Source organism: Magnolia sinica, chromosome 9 (genome assembly GCF_029962835.1).
Source record: "Magnolia sinica isolate HGM2019 chromosome 9, MsV1, whole genome shotgun sequence".
In the NCBI taxonomy this organism is placed as follows: domain Eukaryota; kingdom Viridiplantae; phylum Streptophyta; class Magnoliopsida; order Magnoliales; family Magnoliaceae; genus Magnolia; species Magnolia sinica.
The window spans coordinates 30,857,257-30,885,011 of NC_080581.1; the positions used below are offsets into that span (position 1 = coordinate 30,857,257).

At 38.6% G+C, this 27,755-nt stretch overlaps 1 long non-coding RNA gene across 1 annotated transcript; it reads right to left on the reverse strand.

Moving 5' to 3' along the window:
- On the reverse strand, positions 1–27,167 carry LOC131256210 (uncharacterized). Its single transcript, XR_009176660.1, has 4 exons — positions 27,140–27,167; positions 24,993–25,049; positions 24,644–24,681; positions 1–49 (listed from the first exon to the last, which is right to left on the reverse strand). It is a non-coding gene; the product is annotated as an uncharacterized LOC131256210 (long non-coding RNA).
- Between the last annotated feature and the right edge of the window lie 588 nt (positions 27,168–27,755).

A 27,755-nucleotide genomic window follows, 5' to 3' on the forward strand; every position in this document is an offset into this window, starting at 1 on the left:
TAACCTAAACCTAAACCTAAACCTATGACCCAAAACCTTAACCTATAGCCTCTAACCTAAACTTATAACCTATAACCTAACCTTAGTCTAAACCTATAACCTAAACCTTAACCTATAACCTAAATGCAAACCTAAACCTAAAACCTAAACGTATTCGCAAATCCCTAAACCTAAACCTACACCTAATCCTAATCTCAACTCCCTAACCTAAACCTAAACCTAAACTTGGAAACCCAAACCTAAACCCGATCCCGAACCTGAACCCGATTTCCTAAACCTAAACCTTAACCTATATATTCTCAATTCCCTAAACCTATAGCTTATAACCTAAACCTAAACCTTAACCTAAACCTAAACCTAAACCTGTGACCAAAAACCTTAACCTATAACCTATAACCTAAACTTATAACCTATAACCTAACCTTAGCCTAAACCTAAAACCTAAACCCTAACCTATAACCTAAAACCTAAACCTAAACCTAAACCTAAAACCTAAATGTATTCTCAAATCCCTAAACCTAAACCTACACCTAATCCTAATCTCAACTCCCTAACCTAAACATAAACCTAAACTTAAAAACCCAAACATAGCCTCGATCCCGAACCCGAACCCAATTTTCTAAACCTAAACCTTAACCTAATCTCAATTCCCTAAACCTATAGCTTATAATCTAAACCTAAACCTTAACCTAAACCTAAACCTAAACCTTAACCTATACCTATAACCTTAACCTAAACCAAAACCTATGACCTAAAACCTTAACCTATAACCTAAACCTATAATCTTAACCTATAACCTATAACCTAAATGTATTCTCAAATCCCTAAACCTAAACCTAAACCTACACCTAATCCTAATCTCAACTCCCTAACCTAAACCCATACCTAAACTTGAAAACCCAAACATAAACCCGATCCTGAACCCGTACCCGATTTTCTAAACCTAAACCTTAACCTATTCTTGTAAGACCCGTGTCCTAATCCGTACTGTTCCGTTAGCTTCCGCGGTCCTTCCGGTCAAATTTCGGCAACCTTCGCACCGTATTCGGTATTTGCGCACGATCCTAAGCCAGGTCCCGCGCACCGACGTCGGCTTAGTCTGAAAGTTATATCAGAGCGACCGCGTCGTCGCCGCGGTTCCAACGCCGTGACTTGCGCATTGAACCGATACCCAGGCAAGAAGATGCCGATCAGCGTCTATTCCGAAGAAACACCGCGCGTTGCGGATTTCGAGGGAATCTCTACTATTAGTCCCATCAATCAACCATCAAAGCACCCCATACCTCAAGTACATCAACCCATCACCACCTTTTACAAAAGTCCACCATTCTTTCCACCTCACCACTCCTCTTTTCCAAATTTCAACAACAACCATACCTCTTTTTACCATTTTCAACCCAAACCATCCCCCATCACTCCATCACCCATCTCCTTCTCTCTCTCTCTCTCCCTTACAAGTCTCTCTCTCATTCAAACTCTCCCATAGCAAGTCCCATACGTATGGTCTTCCCATGGTGAGAAATTTTATTTGTGAGGTCCACCTTTCCCACCCCTTCATCTCTCATCTCAACCATCCATTTCTCATCTTCCACCATCAAAGGGTAGCCCAAGGAGCCAAGGAAGCCAAGGGAGCAAGAAGATCAAGTGGTGGGTGTCTTAATAGGGTAGATTTTCATATTTTTAAGATGGACCAAGTGAGGCCAACCGATTAATGGTTGGATTTCTCTGGACCCTAAGATGTGGCCGATGGCCCACTTGGATCATCATGATCATTCCATGATGGGGCCATTCTCCATGGACCCCATCATGATGTTTATTTCCTTCCATGTTTAGGGTCATCTAGACCATTTATTTTAGTGGAGAAGGGATCTCCACCGTTGGATTTCAATTCCATGGACCCACTTGTAATGGGACCCACTTAATGTATGATTTAGTGCAAGGGAGGGCCCATAGTGCCGGGGTCCCTCCATCACACGGTCTCACTCTCTATCTCTCTCCCTTTTTATTTTTAATTGTTTTATTTTTATTTTTATTTTTATTTTTATGTTAATGAGGTTATGTGGCTCACTTGAATGGACCCCACCATAGGGCATGTATTCCATCCAACTCACCTACGAGTGGGGCCCACCTTGTGTGTAGTATACACACCATCCTCCATGAGGTGGCCCACCTAAGCAAGGCCCACCTCTATAATAGTGCAGAGTCCAGCGTCCAGGGACGCTGGACGTTCCATGAAAACAACAAAAAAAAGGGGAATTTACTTGGTTTGGGGATGGCCCACTTGTGTAGGCTTCACCTTGATGCATGTATTAAATCCACACCATCCATTCCCTTCCCTAGCTCTTTTTAGCCGTTGACCTGAAAGATGGGATCCATCAGACTTTCAGGCGGGCCATACCGTAGCAAATGGTGGTCTTTACCATTAAAACCTTCCCTATTGTTTTTATGCACCGAAACAGGTCCAATATTGGGCTCGTTTAACTTGTCTAGGGCCATGGAAGGCCATTGGATGGAGTGGATGGCTTGGATATGGACCCCACCAGTAAAATCCTCAATAAAATAGAAATAAAAAAAAAAAAAGGGATCACAGCAGCTATTGCTGCTGTGTCAGGCGCTGCCTGCGCTCGGGCGAGCGGGCGACTGGACAGCTTCTCACGGCTGTAGCCGTGGGCCCCACCTTGATGATTATATGCTATCTAAACCGTTCATATGGTGGGCCCCTACCTGACGTGGGCCCACCCCAAAAATCAGCTTGATCCAAGACGCAGGTGGCCCACACCGTATGAAACCGTGGGATTGAACATTTACCTTTGAAACCCTTTTTGGGCCCACAGAAGTCTTGGATCAAGGTGAAACTTTTTATCACCCTTCATCTAGGGCTGCTTGACCTTATTAAGGGTTTGGATGACATATAAACATTATGGTGGGCCCCACATGGAGCCCACAGTGATGCAAGTGTTTTATCTCCACCGTCCGCCTGGACGGTGGAGCCCACTGTGTGTGTGTGCGTGCGTGTATGGGTGGGTGCGTGCGTGTGTGGTGTATGTGTGTGTGTGTATATATATATATATATATATATATATATATTTATATATATATATATATATATATATATATATATATAGATATATATAATATCATATTATATATAATATTATATATATATATATTTAGATATATATATAATATCATATTATATATAATATCATATATATTATATCATGTTTAGAGGCCCACCTTAGTTGTTGTGGCCTGTGATTGAGGCCCACCCTGATGTAGATGTAAGGCCCATGGGTCGAGGCCCATAGATGTATTAGGGGCCCATGGGTTATGGCCCATTAATAAGTGTTTGGGGCCAATGGGTTTAGGTCCATTTGATGCACATATGGGGCCCAATTGGCGAGGCCCATTTGATACATATAAGGCCCATGTGAGTAGGCCCATTTGATGCATATAGGGGGCCCAACTGTCGAGGCCCATTTGACACATGTAAGGCCCATAAGGTTAGGCTCACTGATACGTTCTGAAGCCCAGAGTTTATAGTCCATTGCAATGCACATAAGGCCCATTGGTGCGGCCCAATGATGTGGCCCACTTGATGAATACAAGGCCCATATGATATGGCCCATTTGACGTATTTAAGGCCCAATGGGACGTGCCTAAGGTCCATTGCAATGTACGATCCCAGCATGATTTATGTAATGATGTTTACGTCAGGGCTATGCCTTGGGAGCAATGGTGGTTTGACGTCCACATTGCAAGTATAGTGTGGTTAAATGTCCGCATTATGACATTCCCTAAGGCCCATTGTTAGGCTCGTGCGTGTTATGTGTAGGCCGTCTAGGCCCACCTTCGTTATGTACATCATCCATCCTATATAGCATGTTTAATTTCATGATTCATGATCATATGCATCATACGTATGCTTGATATGAGAAATGACTGATCATAGCATATGCCTTTGGGCAGATTGTTTAGGGATAGACGGTGTTGCCCTACATGAGCGCACGATACGCGCGGGATTGTATGGATAGTGTGATTCATGCATTTACATTGTGTGATATTGTGTACGCCCTAGCGACATCGGGGCCATAGCCTCAAGACGCATCGTGGTTGGCGGGATTGGATACCTGGAAATCTTGTTCTACATGGGGTGCGATAGATATCCACGGGTGAAAGTCCCTAAACCCTTATGGTACCGAGGAGGTTGCTCCAACGTCTAGGCCGAGTGGATGCATGAGCGCCGATTGCCGATTACCAGACGGTTGCGCTTTCCACCATGTCGTGGTCGGTTGGAAGGGGGTGCGGCCTTACCCGCCCGAGAGTAGGGGCAATGCTAGGTGAGTTTGACCAGCTCGAGGAATGAGTCCGCTATTGGCGGGCCCGATATTGGCGGCGGATAGTGAGGTCTTTTCCACTCACCTTATTGCGTGCGATGGGGCGGCAATCGGCTTGGAGTGTACTAGACCCGGTGATATTCCCGATTTGAGCCGTATTGACATGTGGACTTAGTTGAGGATTTGTATGCTTGACTTGCATTGCATGGCCTTGGTATGGCCGACATCATTCTTTGCACCGCATGGCCTTGGTACGGCTAATGGGACTCTTAGCATTCATCAGCATGTTCCGCATTACTCTGATACTGCATGACTACATTATCACCTTGAGCATACACTTTCACCACCCTCTAAGCTTTCTATAAGCTTATGCACGACCGTTGCGTGCAGGTGACGTTGGATCGCAGCAGCGCTGAGGCTTGGACGCGTGGCTGATCTTCTTTTGGAGTTTTGGTCTATATTCATTGTATTTCCCTTATGCTCATTGTACTTGTAAAGTTTTTGATTATAGTGGAAATGTGATGGAGTTTTTGGTTGTTGTTTGTGGGTTATGCCTTTGGTTATGCTTATTACGAATCAAACGGATGTTAAAAATCCTCCTTGTAGCATCCCAGGATCGGAACCTGGCGAATGGGCGCTGGGAGCCGAGAATGGGGTTCTACGGAGGCTGTCGGCGCCAGATTCGGCGATCGGGAATTTTGTGAGCCCGGTTCCCGAGTTTGGGGCGTGACAATTCTCAATTCCCTAAACCTATAGCTTATAACCTAAACCTAAACCTTAACCTAAACCTATAACCTTAACCTAAACCAAAACCTATGACCTAAAACCTAAACCTCAACCTTAACCTAAACCTCGACCTTAACCTTAACCTAAGCCTATAACCTTAACCTATAACCTAAAACCTAAACCTAAACCTAAAACCTAAATGTATTCTCAAATCCCTAAACTTAAACCTACACCTAATCCTAATCTCAACTCCCTAACCTAAACCTATACCTAAACTTGAAAACCCAAACATAAACCCGATCCCGAACCCGAACCCGATTTCCTAAACCTAAACCTAAACCTATTCTTAATTCCCTAAACCTATATCTTATAACCTAAACCTAAACCTAAACCTTAACCTAAACCTATAACCTTAACCTAAACCAAAACCTATGACCTAAAACCTTAACCTATAACCTAAACCTCAACCTTAACCTAAACCTTAACCTAAACCTATAACCTTAACCTAAAACCTAAAACCTAAACCTAAACCTAAAACCTAAATGTATTCTCAAATCCCTAAAACTAAACCTACATCTAATCCTAATCTCAACTCTCTAACCTAAACCTAAACCTAAACTTGAAAACCCAAACCTAAACCCGATCCCGAACCTGAACTCGATTTCCTAAACCTAAACCCTAACCTATTCTCAATTCCCTAAACCTATAGCTTATAACCTAAACCTAAACGTCAACCTAAACCTAAACCTAAACCTTAACTTATACCTATAACCTTAACCTAAACTAAAACCTATGACCTAAAACCTTAACCTATAACCTAAACCTAAACCTAAACGTAAACCTTAACCTAAACCTATAACCTTAACCTAAAACCTAAAACCTAAACCTAAACCTAAAACCTAAATGTATTCTCAAGTCCCTAAACCTAAACCTGCACCTAATCCTAATCTCAACTCCCTAACCTAAACCTAAACCTAAACTTGAAAATCCAAACATAAACCCGATCCCGAACCTGAACCCAATTTCCTAAACCTTAACCTATAACCCATAGCCTAAACCTTAACCTATAACCCATAACATAAACTCAATTCCCTAAACCTTAACCTATAGCCTAAACCTTAACCTATAACCCATAACCTAAACTCAATTCCCTAAACCTTAACCTATAACCTAACCTAAACCTAAACCTATAACCTAAACCTAAACCTAAACCTAAACTTAAACCTAAACCTAAAATGTAAAACCTAAACCTAAACTTAAAATGCAAATGTATTCTCAAATCCCTAAACCTACAACTGGAGTCACAAACGCCAACAGGGAGAATCTTTCGGCGATTTTACAACCCGCCTGGTGACTACCCAAGTTTGTATTTAGGTCATGTTATTTACAACATCTGAATATCTTCTAGCCATACTTGTAACTTGAATTATTTCATGGGTTTTGGGATCTGAAATTTAGCAAATGTCTAACCATTTTTAAAAGAACACTACCACAGAAAATTTCTATATCAGCAGTGTCTTAATGCTTGGTTTTGCCCCATTTTCATCTATATATCATTCTTGGGGCAACTAATAGAAAATCCGAACGGTTCTATACTGGCAAAGTAAGCATACATTAAGTTTCTTCCTGTCCTATGCAGGGCTTTGACAAACTGAAAGAGACAGTTGAGAAGTGGGAGGGCATAACAAAGGCACCAGCACGATTTAATCTAAAGCTTTTTGCTGACAAAAACACGTATGAAGCCATGGATGAACTTGCAAAGTTGCAGAACAAGATTGCTCACCAGCTGGCCATGGAAGTCATCCACAACTGAAATGAAAGTGTTTCTCTTGCCTTGCTTCAATCTGAAGCAGCTCATATGAGGCCAGAGAATGGTTCTTGGTTTACCATTACTGAACGGTCTTGTAACTCTTCACCATTAGTAATTGCTTCAATCTGAGGCAGCTCATATGTGATTGTAATTGAATGAATGAATGATTATGCATGTAATAATTGTATGTATGAATGATTGTAATTGAATGAATGAATGATTATGCAGGTGGTAATTGAATGAATGAATGATTGTAATTAAATGAATGAATGATTATGAAGGTGGTAATTAAATGAATGAATGATTATGCAGGTGTTAATTGAATGAATGAATGAATGATTATAATTTTTTTTTAATGTAGGCTATAGCTACAGATATAACCGTAACTGTTATAAAATTTGGGATATTGCTACGGATCCAACACTACTTTTAGCGACCAATAATATCCGTAGCTGTAGGTTTTTTTGGCTATAGAGAAATTTGCTACGGATTATATTCGTAGCTATTTTAACCTATTGCTACGGATTAGATCCGTAGCCATAAGTTTTAGACCTATTGTTTCGGGACCTACGACGACGGTCGTGCCACAGACGTGCTATGGATTTAAACTGTAGCTAAAGGTCTATGGCTACGGATTAAATCCGTAGCCTTTGCCCATTTTTCTAGTAGTGTTTAAAATCAATTAGAACCTAGAACCATTTCAAAGTGAGTATTGAACATTGAACTTCTATATTCGAACTTCTACTCCAATTTGGTTCTTTCGGGCTACAACAAAAGGAGAAATCCAGGTATTTTACATTTGTGTAAATCTTCTATGTTTTTGGTTTCTTTGAGATTAAGCCAAAAAAATCTTTAAGTGTTGGTTATCTGAGGAGAGCCAAAAAACTCAGAGTGTGGGGTTTTTGAATTGTGTAAGCCCACTAGAAAGACACAATTGTGAGGGTTTTAGGTGAACCTGAGAAAAACCTATTTTCATAGTGAACGCTAATATCCACTATGTGAGGATATTAGGAGTGGAGTAGCAAGCTGTGTGGCTGTTATTTAACAGTTGGTGTACACACAGGTGAACCACTATAATTCTTTGTGTATTGTGGATCTGTAGTTTATTTTCTATATCTTTTATCATTCAAGTTTGTAGGATGTATGTGTAGATGTGAATGTTGTAATATTTACATTTCAAGCATTGTGGGGAATGTTGTAATAGTTTAGACTTCCATTCTTGTTATTTACTTTTTTATTCCTCTTCAGTTTGAGATATTGATACTCAAATCGTTCTAGTAAGGTTGTGCTGCCATAAACCCTTAGTTTTTGTGGTGTAAGGTTGTCCTTAGAACAACATTTGTATCAACCTCTCAAGACTACAATTTTGAGGTTGCTTTACATTTCTTTACTGTGATTTGTTTAAAGTATTATCTTTCCTTTATTCATTTATATTCCGCTGTTAAAGTTTTAAATTTGGCATTGTCTTATTCACCCCCCTCTAGGACATATAGCTTGGCCTTTTTAAGTGGTATCAGAGCCTAATAGCTCGTTCTAATTGTTACTTTTTTGGATTTAATTCCTGAGCTAATTGATCTAAGCTATTTATAAGATGTCAAATTTTGATAGCCTTTCAGTCACTAGGCCTCCACCATTTGATGGCTCCAATTATGCCTATTGGAAAGCCAAGATGAGAATTTTCTTAAAATCCATGGATGAGAGCATGTAGCAAGCCATAGTGACTGAATAGACACCTCCTACTATTGAAGTAACTGGTATCGATGGATCCAAATCTATGAAAATCTCACCTTATTTTTCTTAGACAACTCTTCAGAAAAATGAAAGTAATGCCAATGCAAAAGCACTAAATGCAATCGCTTGTGCACTATCACTATATGAATTCAAAAGAATTATATCCTGTGATACTGCAAAGTAAGCTTTGGATATTTTAGAAATGACACACGAGGGAACATCAATTGTCAAGAAATCTAAAGTCCAAATCCTCACAACCAAATTTGAGAAAATACATATGGAGGAAAATGAAATGTTCATGGACTTCTATACTAGATTAAATGACATTGTGAACTCTATGTGGGGTCTTGGTGATAAAATCTCAGAAAGTAAAGTGTGTGCAAAGATACTATGCTCACTTCCTGAACAGTTTAATTCTAAGGTAACTGTGATCCAGGAACTTCGTGATACGAATAATATGAGGGTAGAAGAACTAATTGGCTCTTTACAAACCTATGAGTTAAACTTTAAAGCTCCTAAAGGTAAATCTATCGCTCTTAAATCTTCTAAAAATATTTTTCAAGAAAATAATAGCAGTTCTGATTTAGAAAACTCAGAAGATGATATGGCCCTTCTAGTGAAAAAATTTTACAAAATTTTTAAAAGTAAAAAGAGGGTTGATTTTCAAAAAGCTAGTGATAAGAAAAGATATAAATCTAAAACTTGAAAATCATTAAAAGACATTCAATGTTACAACTGCCAAGAATATGGGCATTTGGTAAACAAGTGTCCTAAAAAGGACAAACTCAAAAAGAAAAGTATGTTGGCTACTTGGGATGAATCTTCCGGTTCTAAAGCTTCTTCTGAATCAGAAGATTCTGAAACCGAGTCAGGCAATAAAGTTAAACTCCGATGATCTAACTAGTGAAGAAAATCTAAACAGTGATCATGATAATGAAGAAGATCTTCAAGATGCTTATAATGGCATTTACAAGGAAAGTTGTAAAATTGTTGTTAAATTAAAGCTTCAAAAAGAAAAAATTTCCAAGCTTAAAGAAAATTTTGATTCTCTTATTTTAGAAAAATCACATATTTCAGATTATTTTGAAAAATGCAAATGCGATTTAGGTTTCAAAACCTCCCTTATTGAAAATCTTAAATCTAAAAATGAAAAACCTAAACTTGAAGTCTCTTCACTTTTGAGTTTAAAGGACACATGGAGGTATGCCCAAGGTGATCCAAAGTTAGAAAATTTTTTATCTGGATCAAGAAAATGTGGCGACCAATCTGGTTTGGGCTACGATAAAAATATTCCTCATAAACAGATGAATACTCCTCCTAAGTTTGTAAAAGGAGAATCCTCAAACTCAAAAGAGAAAAATTCTAATCAAAAGTTTTCTAAATCAATCTTTTAAACCTAAAAGTAACTATATCAACTATAAAAATCAGAACCGAAACCCTTTAGCTGAGAAAATAGTTGATTTACTTAAGGAGCTCTTAAAATCTAACTTAGTGGGTCATTCTTACAACAACTACAAACATAAGAAGACCAAGTATACTCCTAAACCCAAAACAGTTATGAAATGGCTTCCTAAAGTTACTTGTTTGGTTACCCACACGGCTTTCAAAGCTACAAGTCATTCAAAGTGGTACTTAGTAGATGCTCAAGGCATATGACTAGTGATAAAGGTCTATTCACTGATCTTAAAGACATGACTGATGGTTCAGTCACATTTAGTGATGGTAGCAATTGTAGGATTATTAGCCAAGGTACAGTTCAACTTTCTAACCTTCCTTTATTTGAGAATGTTTTATATGTAGAAGGTTTAACACATAACTTGTTAAGCATTTCTCAAATATGTGATAAAAACCACAGTGTAAAATTTTCTAACCTAGGGTGTGAAATTTTAAACAAAAAGGGTTTTGTAATATTAACTAGTCGTAGAACTTCTAAAAATTGCTATATTGTTAGTAATTCTAGCTCATCTAGTCAATTGTGTTACATGGTCCATACCATTGAGACTGAGTTATGGCATAAACACCTTGGACATGTACACTACCACAATTTATATAGATTGAGCAAAAGAGAACTGATAAGAGGTCTACATAAATTACAAAAAGTAAACAAAATATGTGACAAACGCCAGATTGGCAAGCAAACTAGGAACACTCATAAAAAGTGAACGCCAATGCCACATCAAAACCGCTCGAGCTTCTTCATATGGATCTTATAGGACCAACCAGGATGGAGAGTCGAGGTGGCAAAAAATATATACTAGTAATCGTGGATGACTATACCAGATTTACCTGGGTAGCCTTCTTAAGGGATAAATTAGAAACCCTTGATGAAGTAAAGAGAGTTCTCAAACGAATCCAAATGGAAAAGAGTTCTCAAGTCTGTAAGATCCGTAGTGATCATGGATCAGAATTCGAGAATAACAGTTTTGAGAAATTCTGTTGCAATTAGGGAATATCACATGAAATCTCTGCACCGAAAACACCACAACAAAATGGAATTATTGAAAGAAAAAATAGAGTGCTTCAAGAAATGGTAAATGTAATGTTGAATAATATGAAGCTCCCTAAAAATCTTTGGGCTGAAGCCGTAAATACTGCATGCTATATAATCAATCGGGTTTATACAAGTAAAACAAATAATAAAACTGTTTATGAAATGTGGTTCGATAAGAAGCCTACTGTCAAATACTTTCGAGTTTTTGGCAGCAAGTGCTATATTTTATGTGACCGTGAAAATTCGGGCAAGTTTGACACTAAAAGTGATGAAGGGATCTTTTTAGGGTATTCTTTGAACAGTCGAGCTTATCGAGTACTAAATAAGAGGACTGGTGTTATTTAAGAGTCCATTAATGTGGTCATTGAGGATCACTTAAATACACCTACCTTAAGTTTTGATAATGATGAAGTTCTTTTAATTGACAAACCAAATACTTCATCAAATCAAACTAACTCTGAACTGAGGACTATTAAAGATCATCTAACCACTCAAATTTTGGAAACCCTCTCACTGGTGTGCGCACTCGTAGACAACTAGAAGATATATGTAATTATATGTGCTTTACATCCCAGATAGAACCGGCTAACATAAAAGAAGCTCTTACTGACAAAAACTGGATAGTTGTTACGCAAGAAGAGCTTAATCAATTTGTAAGGAATGATGTTTGGTACCTAGTTCCTAGACCTAAAGATAAACATATTATCGGAACTAAGTGAATTTTTAAAAATAAGTCTGATGAACTTGGTAATATAATTCGAAACAAGGCTAGACTAGTTGTACAAGGGTACACTCAAATTGAAGGCATCGATTATGATGAAACCTTTGCCCCAGTAGCTTATCTTGAATCAATCAGACTATTTATATCCATTGCTTACTTTAGAAAATTTAAAATTTATCAAATGGATGTAAAGAGTGTCTTCTTAAATGGCAATCTGCATGAAGAAGTTTATGTTGAACAATTAACGGGTTTGGAAGACCCTAACAATACTGATCATGTCTATCGCTTAAAAAAGTCTCTCTATGGTTTGAAATAAGCTCCCAGGGCATGGTATGAAAAATTGACTAAGTTTCTACTAAGTCATAATTTTTTAATAGGAAGTGTTAAAAAGACTCTTTTTGTTAAGAAACATAATGATCAAATCTTAATAGTACAGATCTATATTGATGATATTATTTATGGATCTACCTATATTAACAAGATTGTTGAGTTTGTAGATTTAATGAAATCTAAGTTCGAAATGAGCATGGTTGGGGAATTGAATTATTTCCTAGGGTTGCAAGTAAAACAACAACTTGATGGTATTTTTATTTCTCAAACCAAATATGCTTTGAACCTAATTAAAAGTTTCAAATTTGATGTAACGACCTTGGAAATTTTTGTGCTAATCTTTCCTTAAGTAGTTGTTTTTGGGGTAATTAGCGCTATACTCGATTGCTTGTGAAATTCGCACCAATCACTTTAAATTCGATTTGCATGACTCAAAACTTGTAGATTAGTTAGGGCTACGTTACTCTGAAATCTGGGATCCATCGCTAAATCCAGTTGTTCTGGAGAATTTTTGGAAGATTTGGATCGAACCTGGACCGCGCGTCGAAAGTCCGATAGCGATGATCTTAGGCTGTTGCGGTCACCGAGTTGGGCTTGACCATCACCTCGAAAATCAAGTCCATGTGATGTTCTGGGTCGATTTGTTTGAGCTCGGAGTGAAGAGTGTGGGAACGGTTGGAATTTAATAAGTTTTTATGAAATCTGAGTCGTGTCGCTTGCGCGACGATTTTAAGCATCTGACCGTTGGATTCTGACCCAATTTCACCCTCTGATCAGGGAAGGTAGCCCAGGCATATCCTAGTGCTTGTGGACCTGATCGAGATCCCGTGACCGTTGAATTGTGTGTGGTCCGCCACAGCTAATCTGAAGAGCCGGTCGGTATGAAAACTCAACCTGACCTAGATCCATGGTTAATGAGCTTAAGTCCAACCTTTCGTGGTTATAGGCCCACCAGAAGTGCTTCGTTGGATCGCGGTATCGTGCATAAGATCAATCTAAAACTCAGTGTGCCGATGAGGCGGTAACCCCAGAATCTCCTGGAACACATCGATAAATCCACAAATGACCGGCAGCTGGTCGATACTCAAAGCAACTGACTCCTCAACGGCACACGACAATAGGTAAGAAAGCTGCTCTCCTCTAAGCTCGGCAACAAACTAGAACATTGGCACGCCGTGTATACAAAACGTGACTGTCCTTGTGAAACAGTCCAATATGGCATGGTACTCGACGGGCAAATCCATGCCCAGGATGACATCAAACTCGAACATCGGCAATACGAACAGATCAGCAGGCAAAAAGATATCTCCAATCAGAACAGGGTAAGATGAGCAAAATTGGTCTAATACTGCAGTCTTCTCTAACGGCGTTGATACTAACAAACCCTCATGGGCAAACTCCATCGGCAAACCGGTCGATTGGCAGAAATCCTCAGCCACAAAAGAATTCGATGCACCAGAGTCAAACAATACATGTGCAATGCATGCAGAAATAGGGAGAGTACCTTCGATGACTCCTCTTGATGACTGAGGGTCCTGCTGGGCTACACAAAATCTGCCCTGGCCCTGTTGGGGAGGTGCAGGTCCCCTCTGAGGTCTCTACTATTACTGCTGCCAAAGTGCTGGCCTGATCTGTTGCCTCTGCTGCTGTGGGGGAGGTCCCAGAGGCTGGTGTTGCAGTCGCTGCTGCTACTGTGGGGGTTGTCGCAGAGGCTGATACTGTGTCCTCGGCTGCTACTATTACAGATGGGGACACTCGTACCTACGATGTCTTGTCCTACCACACTAAAGCAAGTACCTGTAAACGGTCCCAAAGGTTGTGCTAGGGGTGTCACTGGTGCTTGGAATGCTAGACGGGTCGTGCATCATGGCTATGGATGATGTTATTGCTGCTGAGAACCACCAGAGGGCACCTTCCTCTTCTGATCTCCTCTCTGGTCACGGGCCCTCTGCAAACCAGCCCAATCTGACTCGTAGATCTGGGCCCTCTGCACGTCAGAAGCATGTATCCGATCACACGGCTCTTGAGGGCATAAAGAAAACCGTTCTCAAAATGGCGAGCCTTCCGCCCTTCATCATCAACAAGATACATCACGAATCTCGATAGCGCGACAAAATGTGCCTCATATTGGGACACAGTCATGTCCCCCTGGATAAGAGTCTCAAACTCTAATGCGCACTGCTGATGCACATGCTTGGGAAAGAACTTTAGGTCAAACCGGTCTACAAAGTCTTCCCAGGTCCACTCAAAATCGGCCGCTACTACTCGAGGGACAGATTCCCACCAATGCTGAGTCTCACCCAGGAGAAGAAATACAGCTAACGGGACTCGCTACTGAGTTATACATCTCATGGTGTCGAATATCTTCTCCACCTCGGAGCACCATATCTCTGCTATAGTAGGGTCTGGCTTACCCTGGAAACGCGAGTGATCATGCTGTCTGAAGTCCTTAAGAAGGGCGATCGCACGCTCTTAATCAGCCTCAACTAGCGTAACAGTGGGACGCCTGCTCTGTCCCTGAAGAATAACGGTCATCGCTTGAAGTATCTGCTGCAGCTAGGCGGTACTCACAGGTACGGTCGGATCCACACCGGTCTCAAGTAGAGGAGTGGCATCCTCAAGCTGGAAAGCAGAAATACCCACTGGTGGAGCAAGAGTAACAGGTGGTAGAGCAGGAGTCGCAGGTGGTGGAGCAAGATTCACTCAGGTCGCCCTTCTAGGTGGCACGTCCTACAGGAAGGAACAAAGCCTATCAGCCTTGAGAATTCTCAAAGGCATAAACGTTAAGGGTCTATGTCAGAAAAATGCTAAGTCATTCGGACTCGGTGTAAGTGTTATGGTTATTTGCTCCTTTGATTGTCAAATTTTGTGGTGCCAAAACCTTAATTTGTGTCTTGTGTAGCACACTGATATATATATTCAAGGCACTGCATCTTGTGTACAAGGACTACTTCAAGTCAAGAACTAAGATATACTTCAAGAACTACAAGATCAAGTACATTGTTCTCTTTTGTAAGCTTCAGTGTTTTAAAGCTACATCGAAAGACGAGATCTTATTCAAGACTCAAGGTAAAGTACAACTCAAGAACGACAAGTTCAAGGTTCCAAAGATCTCAAGCTTCATGAACTTCAAAGATCATTAATCATCTGAAGAAAAGAATGTTCAATGTTCATACATCATGTCTCAGGTATAAAAGACCTTAGATTGACCTTAGGGTAGGTCATTTTGTATACATAATTCAAATTGAATCACTTTATATGTATTTGGACTATTCTAAGACTAGTCCTGAACCTTGTTCGACTAGTCCTAGAACTGGCTTGACTAGTCCAAGAAATTTCAAGACCAGTCCTAAGTTGTTACAAATTTTAGAATTTTTTGGTTCAGCCACGACCAGTCCTGGAGTCAACTCGACCGGTGGTGTGAACAGTGCCGACTCGTTCAAGACCAGTCCAGCAACTTCGACTCAAACTCCAGCAACAAATTCTGGTTTCTCACGACCAGTCGTGAAGGACTTACCCCTGGTCGTGAAATGCCTACGACCAATCATGGAACGGTTTTATCCGATCGCTCTCAAAATTTCAAAATGTTGTTGGTCCTACGACCAGTCGCAGTGTCCACAGGACCAGTCGTACATGCGATTTCTACAACTATAAATAGAGCACAATTTTCAGAGTTTGATATCCAATTTAATTAAAGTCAAGGCACCACTCTAAGAGATAAGTTTGTAATAATCTTAAGATAGATTGTACATATTTAATATTCTCTTTTGTTAGCTTTTTATATTTGATTTTGTTTCTGCGTTCCAATCTGATTTCAAAGAGGAATTGTGATATTCCACTTCTTGGAATCAAAATCAAATAGAGCTAACCCAACTTGATTTAATTTCACTACCAAAAAATCGAGCAAAGCCTATGGACTTTGAAAGCTTTTAGCTATGGATTAAATCCATAGCAAAATAGCTACGGATTTAATTCGTAGCTAAAACCTAAGTGATCTGTAGCTAATGCGTACCTCCTCACCTAAACTAGATGGTGCTTAAGGGGATCCATGGGGTCCATTGGAACATATGTGTTTGATTTAAGTTGTCTAATAATTCTGATATATAATTTTAGTGCATGAGCCCAAAAATTATGTAGATTAAATATCTAAGTGGACCACACCACAAGAAATAATAAAAATTAAATTTCTCCTGTTAATATGTTGTGTGGTCTCCTTACAGATTTGATCTAACTCATTTTTTGTATCAACACTTAAAGTAATAATTTAAAATTAATTGACGGAGTGGATATATGAAATACATCACAGTGGAACCCACGGTCCTAAAACCCAACGTCCCCAAGGAGCCGTCCATCATGCACCCCTTTAAAATCCAAACCCCCTCAAAAACAAAACCCTCCCCTGTCCTCCATTTTCTCCCGCGCAGACCATCTCTCCATCTCTCTCTCTCTCGCACTCAGTCTCTCTCTTTCCCTTGCCCTCTCTCGATTTCCCTCTCTCCCTCACCCTCTCTCCCTGTCTCATGGCCGCGCGCATTCCCCTCTCTTTGTTTTCAAAAACCCCTTTCACTGCAAGAAGGAGAAGAAGAAGGAGCACGGATATTTTCTCTCTTTCTCTCTCTTTATCTGTTTCTCAAATCTGTTGCGTTCGGATGCTCAATCCTTCAATCCCTATGCTCAATCTTTCAATCCTTTAATCCGCATTCCCCTCTCTCTATTTCTGAAATCTAAGGGCTTATTTGGCCGGACGGATCCCATGGGATTAGGAGGGATGGGATGGATTTTAAGGTAATGATGGTGGTGTCTGTGGATTGGTTTAAGATCCATGGGATTGCTATATCCCGGGACAAGTTCATCGAGTCTGTTTAGCATGCCTAGCTTATCTCAGGATTTTACCTTCCAATCCCTTTCAATCCATCCAACCAAACACGCCTTAGGCATGATTGAACGGGATTAGGAAGGATGAGATCAATTTTAAGGTAATGATGGTGATGTCAATGGATTGGTTTAAGATCCATGGGTTTGCTATATCTCAGGACAAGTTCATCGGGTCTGTTTGGCTCATTTGGCATATTCCAGGATTTTACCATCCCATCCCTCCCAATCCCACTTAATCCGCCTAGCCAAACGGGCCCTAAAAATGCTTTGTGGTCTCCACCATAATATGTGTTTGCGGGCCATTCATTTTTTCCAGCTCATTTTAGGGCTAAATCTCAGGTGGACCACACCATAGGAAACTGTGGTGATTGAACGCCCACCATTAGGGCCTGTTTGGCCAGGTAGATTGGATGGATTTTGATGAAATTAGAGAGGATTGCACGCATTTTAAGGTAATGATAGCTGCGTCAGTGGATTGGTGCAAGATCTATGGGGTTGCTATATCCCGGGATTGCTATTTTCGGTCTGTTTGGGACGCCCGGCCAATCCCATGATTAAACCTTCCAATCCCTTTTAATCCCTTGAACCAAACACGTCCCAAGAAATTTTGACGGGATTAGGGTGGATTGGATGGGATTTAAAGGAAATGATGGTGATGTCAGTGGATCGTCTTAAGATCCATGGGATTGCAACATCCCAGGATCAAGATCCCGTGTCTGTTTGGCACTCCTGGTCAATGTTGAGAAGCTGCAACAACATTTCAAAATCCTAGGATCAACATCTAGTTCTGTATTAATTTCACGAATGAGAAGCTGCAACAACATTTCAACCAGGTAAAGTATCATACCCTACATCAGTAGGTCAACATTGACTTAGTATTTTATTATATCTAAAACATGTGCTTTCAGTACTCCTTCACAGCAGATTGCTATCACATATTGATGTAAGTAAATATGAGTGTATTTACAAAAATGAATTTTTGGAAACAGGGCAATGATTAATGAGGGAAAAAGCAACTCCATTCTTGTGAGTGGTGAAAGCGGAGCTGGTAAAACTGAGACGACCAAAATGCTTATGCGATATCTTGCCTATTTAGGTGGGTGTGTTGGAACTGAAGGACAGACAGTTGAACAACAAGTTCTGGAAGTAAGATGAACGCACTAACATTGCTGCTCAATTTATTTTCTTCTGTCCTTCTCATTTGGGTTGTCCTCCTTTATTTTCATCGATTTTCTTTGTAACAGTAACTTCTGAATCTATCTGAAATGCTTGTGCTAACTGATGTGACTGCAGTTAAATCCAGTTCTAGAGGCATTTGGTAATGCTAAAACTGTAAGAAACAACAATTCCAGGTGAGAGAAAGTTCCAAGTGTATGTTTCATTGAGAAACTATGTAATGTCTTTTGCCTTTTTGAAACAATAATTCCATGTGAGAGACAGTTCCAGCTTACCCCATTTGCAACAAACGAACAAACTGAGCAAACTGAAAGTGAATTCCACGCTCTTGTATTCATCAGAATTTGCTTGTTGGTTTGGAGCTGCTAAGTCCTAACTAATAAGAAATTCTGACTATTTCCAATTCGTGCACATAATCTGATTTGGTGGGACATAGTTAGGCTTGGTAGATTCAAACATTTTCTTTTGGCAACATGTATCCAATCACCAGTGAGTATCTAACATGAATATGAATTTTTGGCTGGGAAATTTTCTTGCTGTAGCTTTGCCTGCTGAGTAATCAACCTTAGTCTGAGCTCTCCAATTAGACAGCAATGTAGCAGTTTGTCCTCCATGCTTGTAAGTTTCACCATTTTCAAGGAAGATTCAAAAACTAAGCTTTCATAGATAAAATGGTAGGCTATTAGATCAGGATATTATACTAGCCCCCCAACAATGAAGATCATGTGGCACAAATCAGGCAAGTCTACTCATAAAGTGGGCTATACCTGTGTGTTGGATCATAAGTATAAAATCAAGCACAAATCAGTAGTACTTTTGAGTACAATAGATGTGTGCATTTTGCACAAAAGGTCAAGATATTGCAAAACCATTTGTAGGAAGTTCCTAGTTACTGTTGTTTCGTGTGGCTCACATAGCATTTATTTCATTATTCATTTTTTATCTTGGATTATTTAGCTTCATGTTATCTTATGTTAAATATGGTCAATAGTTACATTATTATGAATTGATGTGGGTCATACATGCAGAACAATTCTTCTATGTTTAGGTGCATGGCGATTGGATCTGAAAATTTGAGATTTTCATTCATTTATTTCATGGCTTTCGATAAGATCTTCTTTAATTGTTAATTTATTTAATTCGAATGGAAGAATGATTGATTATTCAATGCAAACTCAATTTATGACTTCATGAGACTTAGCTCTTAACAATAGAACCTCAGGGGCTAGATCATGGCTAGTGCAGTTTCTTTTTGCCCTCCCAGCATTAATGAAATGGAGCAAAAAAAAAAAAAAAAACTGTGCATCTTTTAAGACCCATGAGCAGAGACAAGAGCAGGTTAAACGTTAAGTTACCTAATGAGATATTACCAATAGATGCAATGAAGATTAATGATACAAGATCATCAATTTGGCTGAATGATCCTGACCTCTGATTAGTGGGGACTCGTTTGCTGAATTAGGACTGTATGCTAGTTTTAATTTCAAAACCCACATTCCTTACATATTTTATAAATAACTATTTACTTTAGTTTTGTATTTTATTTTATTTTCTCAGCTGAACAGAAGAAAAAAAAAAAAAAAGCCTGAGATGCTTTAGATCTTGGGTTTTTCAGATTCATCATTTAAGGCCCATCTCCTTCATATTCTTCCCATTTCTTTGTAGTAGAGAGGAAGAAAAACCATGATGAACGAACAAAATCTAAATGAGTTGAATTTAAAACCATGTTTGCTTCATCTTTGGTAATGCTACTGCATTAGACCTTCACACTGCCATCTAAGTTAGGCCATTGGGTAATGAATAGAATGACTTGTCTACAAATTAATGAATGAGAAGGTTGCAGGGAACAGTTCTCTTCTTGGAAACCTTAGAGTAGCACATGGATTCTTTTCTTTATCACAGGACATGAATATTGATGTTGCCATTAGCATTTGGAAAGGGACCTGATGGTACTCTTCTTTTGCTTGATGAGGTAGGTTGTCATTCATTTCAATGCAGCACTTATTTTGGTCTCCTCTAATTTGCGCGAATGTTAATTTCGAATAACAATATCATTTTACTCACTTGTTATTATTTATGGAGATTCTTAAATTTCTGGGTAGTAATATCATTTTACTCATCATTATTCCTAGGGATTCTAAAATTTTAATTTGTTTACTTGTTCTGTTCTTCTTACACAAATTTTTTAGCTGGTTATCTTTTCTTTTTAATTTGTTTTTCGCTGCTTAAGTTCAAAGTATGAAGCACAATGGTTGGGTATATACTATTTAACATCACCTTGAGAATGTGAAGCTCTCTGGTACTTGCTAGTTTGCACGATATCCCAAATCCATCATTATGATAGGGATGAAATATACTTCAAACTCGATACAGCTACAAAGTGTGAGTCAACACAGAACTTCACATGATGAGGGAACAAAATCTGAATGAGCTGAATTTGATATAGAGAGTTAACAGATACTTCAGAACACTGATGAACAAACTTTCTGTAGTCTCAATGGGTGTAGAGTTACATATCGAATTTTGCTGTTGGTCCCAAATATTCAGGTTGTGACATTTCCTCTTGACATCCCTGCACAAGCAGCTTTGTGCCTTTAAACTTGTAATCCATGATTGTTTTTGTTTGCATTTGACCCAGAATTTCTGCATGACCTTGAGATGCATGAGGTTTTGGGCAAAACACCGTGGCATTTATTTAAATGTAAGAATTTCTTTATATACTTGCAGTAGATTGGCAAATTTACCATGAATAGTTCCATGCAAACAGTTTGCCATTTGTACTAGATTGAGCAAATCGAATTGGCAGATTACCCATGCTAAAAACTCCAAAGTTCGTCATGTCAGGTTACCCATGCTCACATGGCTTCATTTCATAAGAAGGGTCAAAGGTTGGACTCAAGATGACTTGAAATCAAGACATGTAATGAGATCTAGTGCAGTTTGTTAAAATCAGATTCAAAAAATGATGAATTGAGTATGAAAACATAGAAAATCAATACAACAAATTGAATAGGGTAATGGTGAAGTGAATTTAGTGAATTGGATTCATTAAACACCTCACGAACCTAAAACTGTAATACTGAACATGAACTAAATTGAACAATGAATATGAAATCTGTGTGAAATATACATCATCTATCATCATGGGGGGCCCAACATAGAGATGAGTTGGCCCAAAAGTCATGTCATTCTACTCATCTGAAGAAACACTAATAGTCTTCATTTGTATGCCTCTCTCTCTCTCTCTCTCTCATGTACATAGACTATCCTCTGTTCTTGAGATGCAACGACATCACGCTATCAAAGCCCTTGAAATATACTGGAAAGCAGGGCAGTAGCTACTTATTCTCCATATCCAAACTATCCTTATGTCCTTGATCATTCACTACCTGCTGATTTAAGTTGGGAGGAATTTTTTGCCTGTTCGGCATGTCTTAAGCTAGTTATGTGCTGCAGGCTGAATGGTTATCTGAGTTTTATGAAATATGTAAAAGCCTTGATCTTGGGGGTGGAGAAAAGTTCGTCAAGATTGAGCATGTTTTAATTTTATAGTGATGCCTCTTAGAATAGCTATTTCTTTCTTTTTATTCTGAAACACTTCTTACCAAGACTTTAACGACACTTGTCATCAGCTTATCTCTGATCAATTCAAGACATTGGGCCATTTACTTGTTAATAATGCAGCCCCAGCACATTTCTCACAGCCATGGAGGAGTATGTGAAGGATGCTCCAAGAGCTTCATCAGTTCGCAAGGATCAGGTATGAAAGTACTCTTGGTTTAACCATCAGACATGTCCATTCATGATGTGGCCAGTCATCTACACTACTGGTATTAGTAAATAACCTGCAGTTCGGTATTAATTCCTGCATTTGGTAGTGACCTAGGCAATTGAATGAATGAATGATTGTAATTGAATGAATGAATGAATGATTATGCAGGTGGTAATTGAATGAATGAATGAATGATCATGCAGGTGGTAATTGAATGAATGAATGATTATATATATATTTTTTTAAATGTTCTGTTATGGACAACCTTCATAAGCACTCGATGGTCCTTCCAAACATTTGTCTTCTTTGCTACGTTTTGCTTGCTTTAGCTGTCATATGCCATGCTTGGTGAAGGTGGCTTCGGTCCCCTTTACAAGGGAAGCTATTGGATGGTCAGGAAATAGCAGTGAAAGGCTGGCGAGGACGTCAGTGTAAGGAGTGGAAGAGCTTAGAAATGAAGTAGTGTTGGTTGTTAAGCTTCAGCACAGGAACCTTATAAGGTTGTCGGGCTGTTGCATGGAAGGAGAACAGAAGATGCTTGTCTATGAATATGTTCACAACACCAGCCTCGACTCCTTTCTATTTGATCCAATCAAATGCCTAGAACTTAATTGGGAAAGACGAAACAAGATCATTGTAGGGATCGCTCGAGATCTTGTTTATCTCCATGAAGACTCAGATTAACTGTTCTTTATATTTCTCTTCTAAAACCAGTGCTATATTTGGTATTCCTCATGTAGCATTACTGAAATGAGATGTTTATGGTGATAACGATTGTGAAATAGACATTTTCTATGTAGCATGGATAATGACCAAAATGTAGGCAATTGATTGAGTGTTTAAGATAATCCAATCGGTGGAATTTCAGGCCAAAGAAAAAAAAAGCTGCCATATCCAATGCTAGTTTTAATGGATAAGGCCCTGTTTGGCTGCTACTTAAAAATGAGTCCATCTCATTTTATGTAAGGGTGTATTTGGTTGCACCAAATTTCATGAAAAATTTTGCCAAACTGGACTAATTCATGGTGAAATATCATAAAATTTTAATTGGTGCAACCCAAGGCATCCTAACGTTAATTGTGTATTAGAGATTTCCATAAGGATAAAAAACTCTTGATAACCCATAATTTACATAAACTAAACTATGATCTCTAATACATAATACTGTTAACTAAATGAGATGAAATCACTTTGAAGTGGCAACCAAACAGAGCCTGAAAGGATGAACTTTAATGGCTTGCATTCACAATAATTTGTTCATTATAGTGCATTCACAATAGTTATCATTGTGGTTACAGTTATTCATTATGTGACAGGTTTTCAGGTGAGATGATGGAGTTTCAAAACAAAATAGTCTGCGGTTTTGAGAAGCGATTCCCAGGATGTATGTGTGTTTCAGGGGCCATCTGCACTTAGAAGCATACAATGGAAGGTAAGGAAAACCATCGAGTTCCCTTCTTTGAATCATGAAAAGGTATTTGTGCTGAATCCCATGCATTGGCAATATTAGGCATGCTCATGAACAGGACATGCATAATTCCGTAAAAATTGATGGAGCAAACTCGGATGTGTGTTGGTGCTATCCGAATATTGAGCGGGGGTCCCTGGAAGGTGGGAACTGCTGTTATGACCATAATGAAGCTGTCTATTTCCTATGGATAGCATTGGAGTGGCCTGACCATTTGGACAGGCTGTGTTTATGTATTTGGTCGCCATTAATGGGGTAGACCCGGATGTGTGTCGGAGCTATCCGGATGAGTGGGGTTCCCTGGAAGATGGGAACCGCTGTTATGACCATGATGAATTGTCCATTTCCTATAGACAGCATTGGAAGGGCCTGGCCAATTGGAGCAGGCCATGTTTATATCTCTATTTGCAGGAACCACACCCTTATCTTATAACCTAAACCTATTCTCAAATCCCAAAACCTATAACTACAACCTAAACCTATAACCTATAACCTAAACTCAATTCCCTAAACTTTAACCTACAACCAAACCTAAACCTATACTTATAACCTAAACCTATTCTCAAATCCCAAAACTTATAACCTAAACCTATAACCTATAACCTATAACCTATAAAATGAACCTATAACCTAAACTCAATTCCCTAAACCTTTACCTATAACCTTACCTGAACCTATACTTATAACTTAAACCTATACTTATAAGCTAAACCTATAACCTAAAACATTAACCTTAACCTATACATATAACCTAAACCTAAACTTCTAACCTTAACCTAAACCTACTCTCAAATTCCAAAACCTATACTTATAACCTAAACCTAAACCTTAACTTATAACCTTAACCTAAACTTATAACCTTAACCTATAACCTTAACCTATAACCTATAACCTAAACCTATACTTATAACCTTAACCTAAACTTCTAACCTTAACCTAAACTTATTCTCAAATCCCAAAACTTATAACCTAAACCTAAAATTAACCTATAACCTAAAACCTATACCTATAACCTATAACCTAAACTTAATTCCCTAAACCTACACCTAATCCTAATCTCAACTCCCTAACCTAAACCTAAACCTAAACCTAAACTTGAAAACCCAAACCTAAACCCGATCCTGAACCCGAACCCGATTTCCTAAACCAAAACCTTAACATATTCTCAATTCCTATAACCCTAAAGCTTATAACCTAAACCTAAACCTTAACCTAAACCTAAACCTAAACCTATGACCCAAAACCTTAACCTATAGCCTCTAACCTAAACTTATAACCTATAACCTAACCTTAGCCTAAACCTATAACCTAAACCTTAACCTATAAAGTAAACCTAAAACCTAAATGTATTCTCAAATCCCTAAACATAAACCTACACTTAATCCTAATCTCAACTCCCTAACCTAAACCTAAACCTAAACTTGAAAACCCAAACCCAAACCCGATCCCGAACCTGAACCCAATTTCCTAAACCTAAACCTTAGCCTATTCTCAATTCCCTAAACCTATAGCTTATAATCTAAACCTAAACCATAACCTAAACCTAAATCTAAACCTTAACATAAACCTATAACCTTAACCTAAACCAAAAACTATGACCTAAAACCTTAACCTATAACCTATAACCTAAACTTATAACCTATAACCTAACCTTACCCTAAACCTAAAACCTAAACCTTAACCTATAACATAAATCTAAACCTAAACCCAAAACCTAAATATACTCTCAAATCCCTAAACCTAAACCTACACCTAATCCTAATCTCAACTCTCTAACCTAAACCTAAACCTAAACTTGAAAATCCAAACCTAAACCCGATCCCGAACCTAAACCCGATTTCTTAAACCTAAACCTTAACCTATATATTCTCAATTCCCTAAACCTATAGCTTATAACCTAAACCTAAACCTTAACCTAAACCTAAACCTAAACCTGTGACCAAAAACCTTAACCTATAACCTATAACCTAAACTTATAACCTATAACCTAACCTTAGCCTAAACCTAAAACCTAAACCCTAACCTATAACCTAAAACCTAAACCTAAACCTAAACCTAAAACCTAAATGTATTCTCAAATCCCTAAACCTAAACCTACACCTAATCCTAATCTCAACTCCCTAACCTAAACATAAACCTAAACTTAAAAACCCAAACATAGCCTCGATCCCGAACCCGAACCCAATTTTCTAAACCTAAACCTTAACCTAATCTCAATTCCCTAAACCTATAGCTTATAACCTAAACCTCAACCTTAACCTAAACCTAAACCTAAACCTTAACCTATACCTATAACCTTAACCTAAACCAAAACCTATGACCTAAAACCTTAACCTATAACCTAAACCTAAACCTAAACCTATAATCTTAACCTATAACCTAAAATCTAAATCTATTCTCAAATCCCTAAACCTAAACCTAAACCTACACCTAATCCTAATCTCAACTCCCTAACCTAAACCCATATCTAAACTTGAAAACTCAAACATAAACCCGATCCTGAACCCGAACCCGATTTCCTAAACCTAAACCTTAACCTATTCTCAATTCCCTAAACCTATAGCTTATAACCTAAACCTAAACCTTAACCTAAACCTATAACCTTAACCTAAACCAAAACCTATGACCTAAAACCTAAACCTCAACCTTAACCTAAACCTCGACCTTAACCTTAACCTAAGCCTATAACCTTAACCTATAACCTAAAACCTAAACCTAAACCTAAAACCTAAATGTATTCTCAAATCCCTAAACTTAAACCTACACCTAATCCTAATCTCAACTCCCTAACCTAAACCTATACCTAAACTTGAAAACCCAAACATAAACCCGATCCCGAACCCGAACCTGATTTCCTAAACCTAAACCTAAACCTATTCTTAATTCCCTAAACCTATATCTTATAACCTAAACCTAAACCTAAACCTTAACCTAAACCTATAACCTTAACCTAAACCAAAACCTATGACCTAAAACCTTAACCTATAACCTAAACCTCAACCTTAACCTAAACCTTAACCTAAACCTATAACCTTAACCTAAAACCTAAAACCTAAACCTAAACCTAAAACCTAAATGTATTCTCAAATCCCTAAAACTAAACCTACATCTAATCCTAATCTTAACTCTCTAACCTAAACCTAAACCTAAACCTAAACTTGAAAACCCAAACCTAAACCCGATCCCGAACCTGAACCCGATTTCCTAAACCTAAACCTTAACCTATTCTCAATTCCTTAAACCTATAGCTTATAACCTAAACCTAAATGTTAACCTAAACCTAAACCTAAACCTTAACTTATAACTATAACCTTAACCAAAACCAAAACCTATGACCTAAAACCTTAACCTCTAACCTAAACCTAAACCTAAACCTATAACCTTAACCTAAAACCTAAAACCTAAACCTAAACCTAAAACCTAAATGTATTCTCAAATCCCTAAACCTAAACCTGCACCTAATCCTAATCTCAACTCCCTAACCTAAACCTAAACCTAAACTTGAAAATCCAAACATAAACCCGATCCCGAACCCGAACCCAATTTCCTAAACCTTAACCTATAACCCATAGCCTAAACCTTAACCTATAACCCATAACCTAAACTTAATTTCCTAAACCTTAACCTATAGCCTAAACCTTAACCTATAACCCATAACCTAAACTCAATTCCCTAAACCTTAACCTATAACCTAACCTAAACCTAAACCTATAACCTTAACCTAAACCTAAACTTAAACCTAAACCTAAAATGTAAAACCTAAACCTAAACCTAAAATGTAAATGTATTCTCAAATCCCTAAACCTACAACTGGAGTCACCAACGCCAACAGGGAGAATCTTTCGGCGATTTTACAACCCGCCTGGTGACTACCCAAGTTTGTATTTAGGTCATGTTATTTACAACATCTGAATTTCTTCTAGCCATACTCGTAACTTGAATTATTTCATGGGTTTTGGGATCTGAAATTTAGCAAATGTCTAACTATTTTTAAAAGAACACTACCACAGAAAATTTCTATATCAGCAGTGTCTTAATGCTTGGTTTTGCCCCATTTTCATCTATATATCATTCTTGGGGCAACTAATAGAAAATCCGAACGGTTCTATACTGGCAAAGTAAGCATACATTAAGTTTCTTCCTGTCCTATGCAGGGCTTTGACAAACTGAAAGAGACAGTTGAGAAGTGGGAGGGCATAACAAAGGCACCAGCATGATTTAATCTAAAGCTTTTTGCTGACAAAGACACGTATGAAGCTATGGATGAACTTGCAAAGTTGCAGAACAAGATTGCTCACCAGCTGGCCATGGAAGTCAT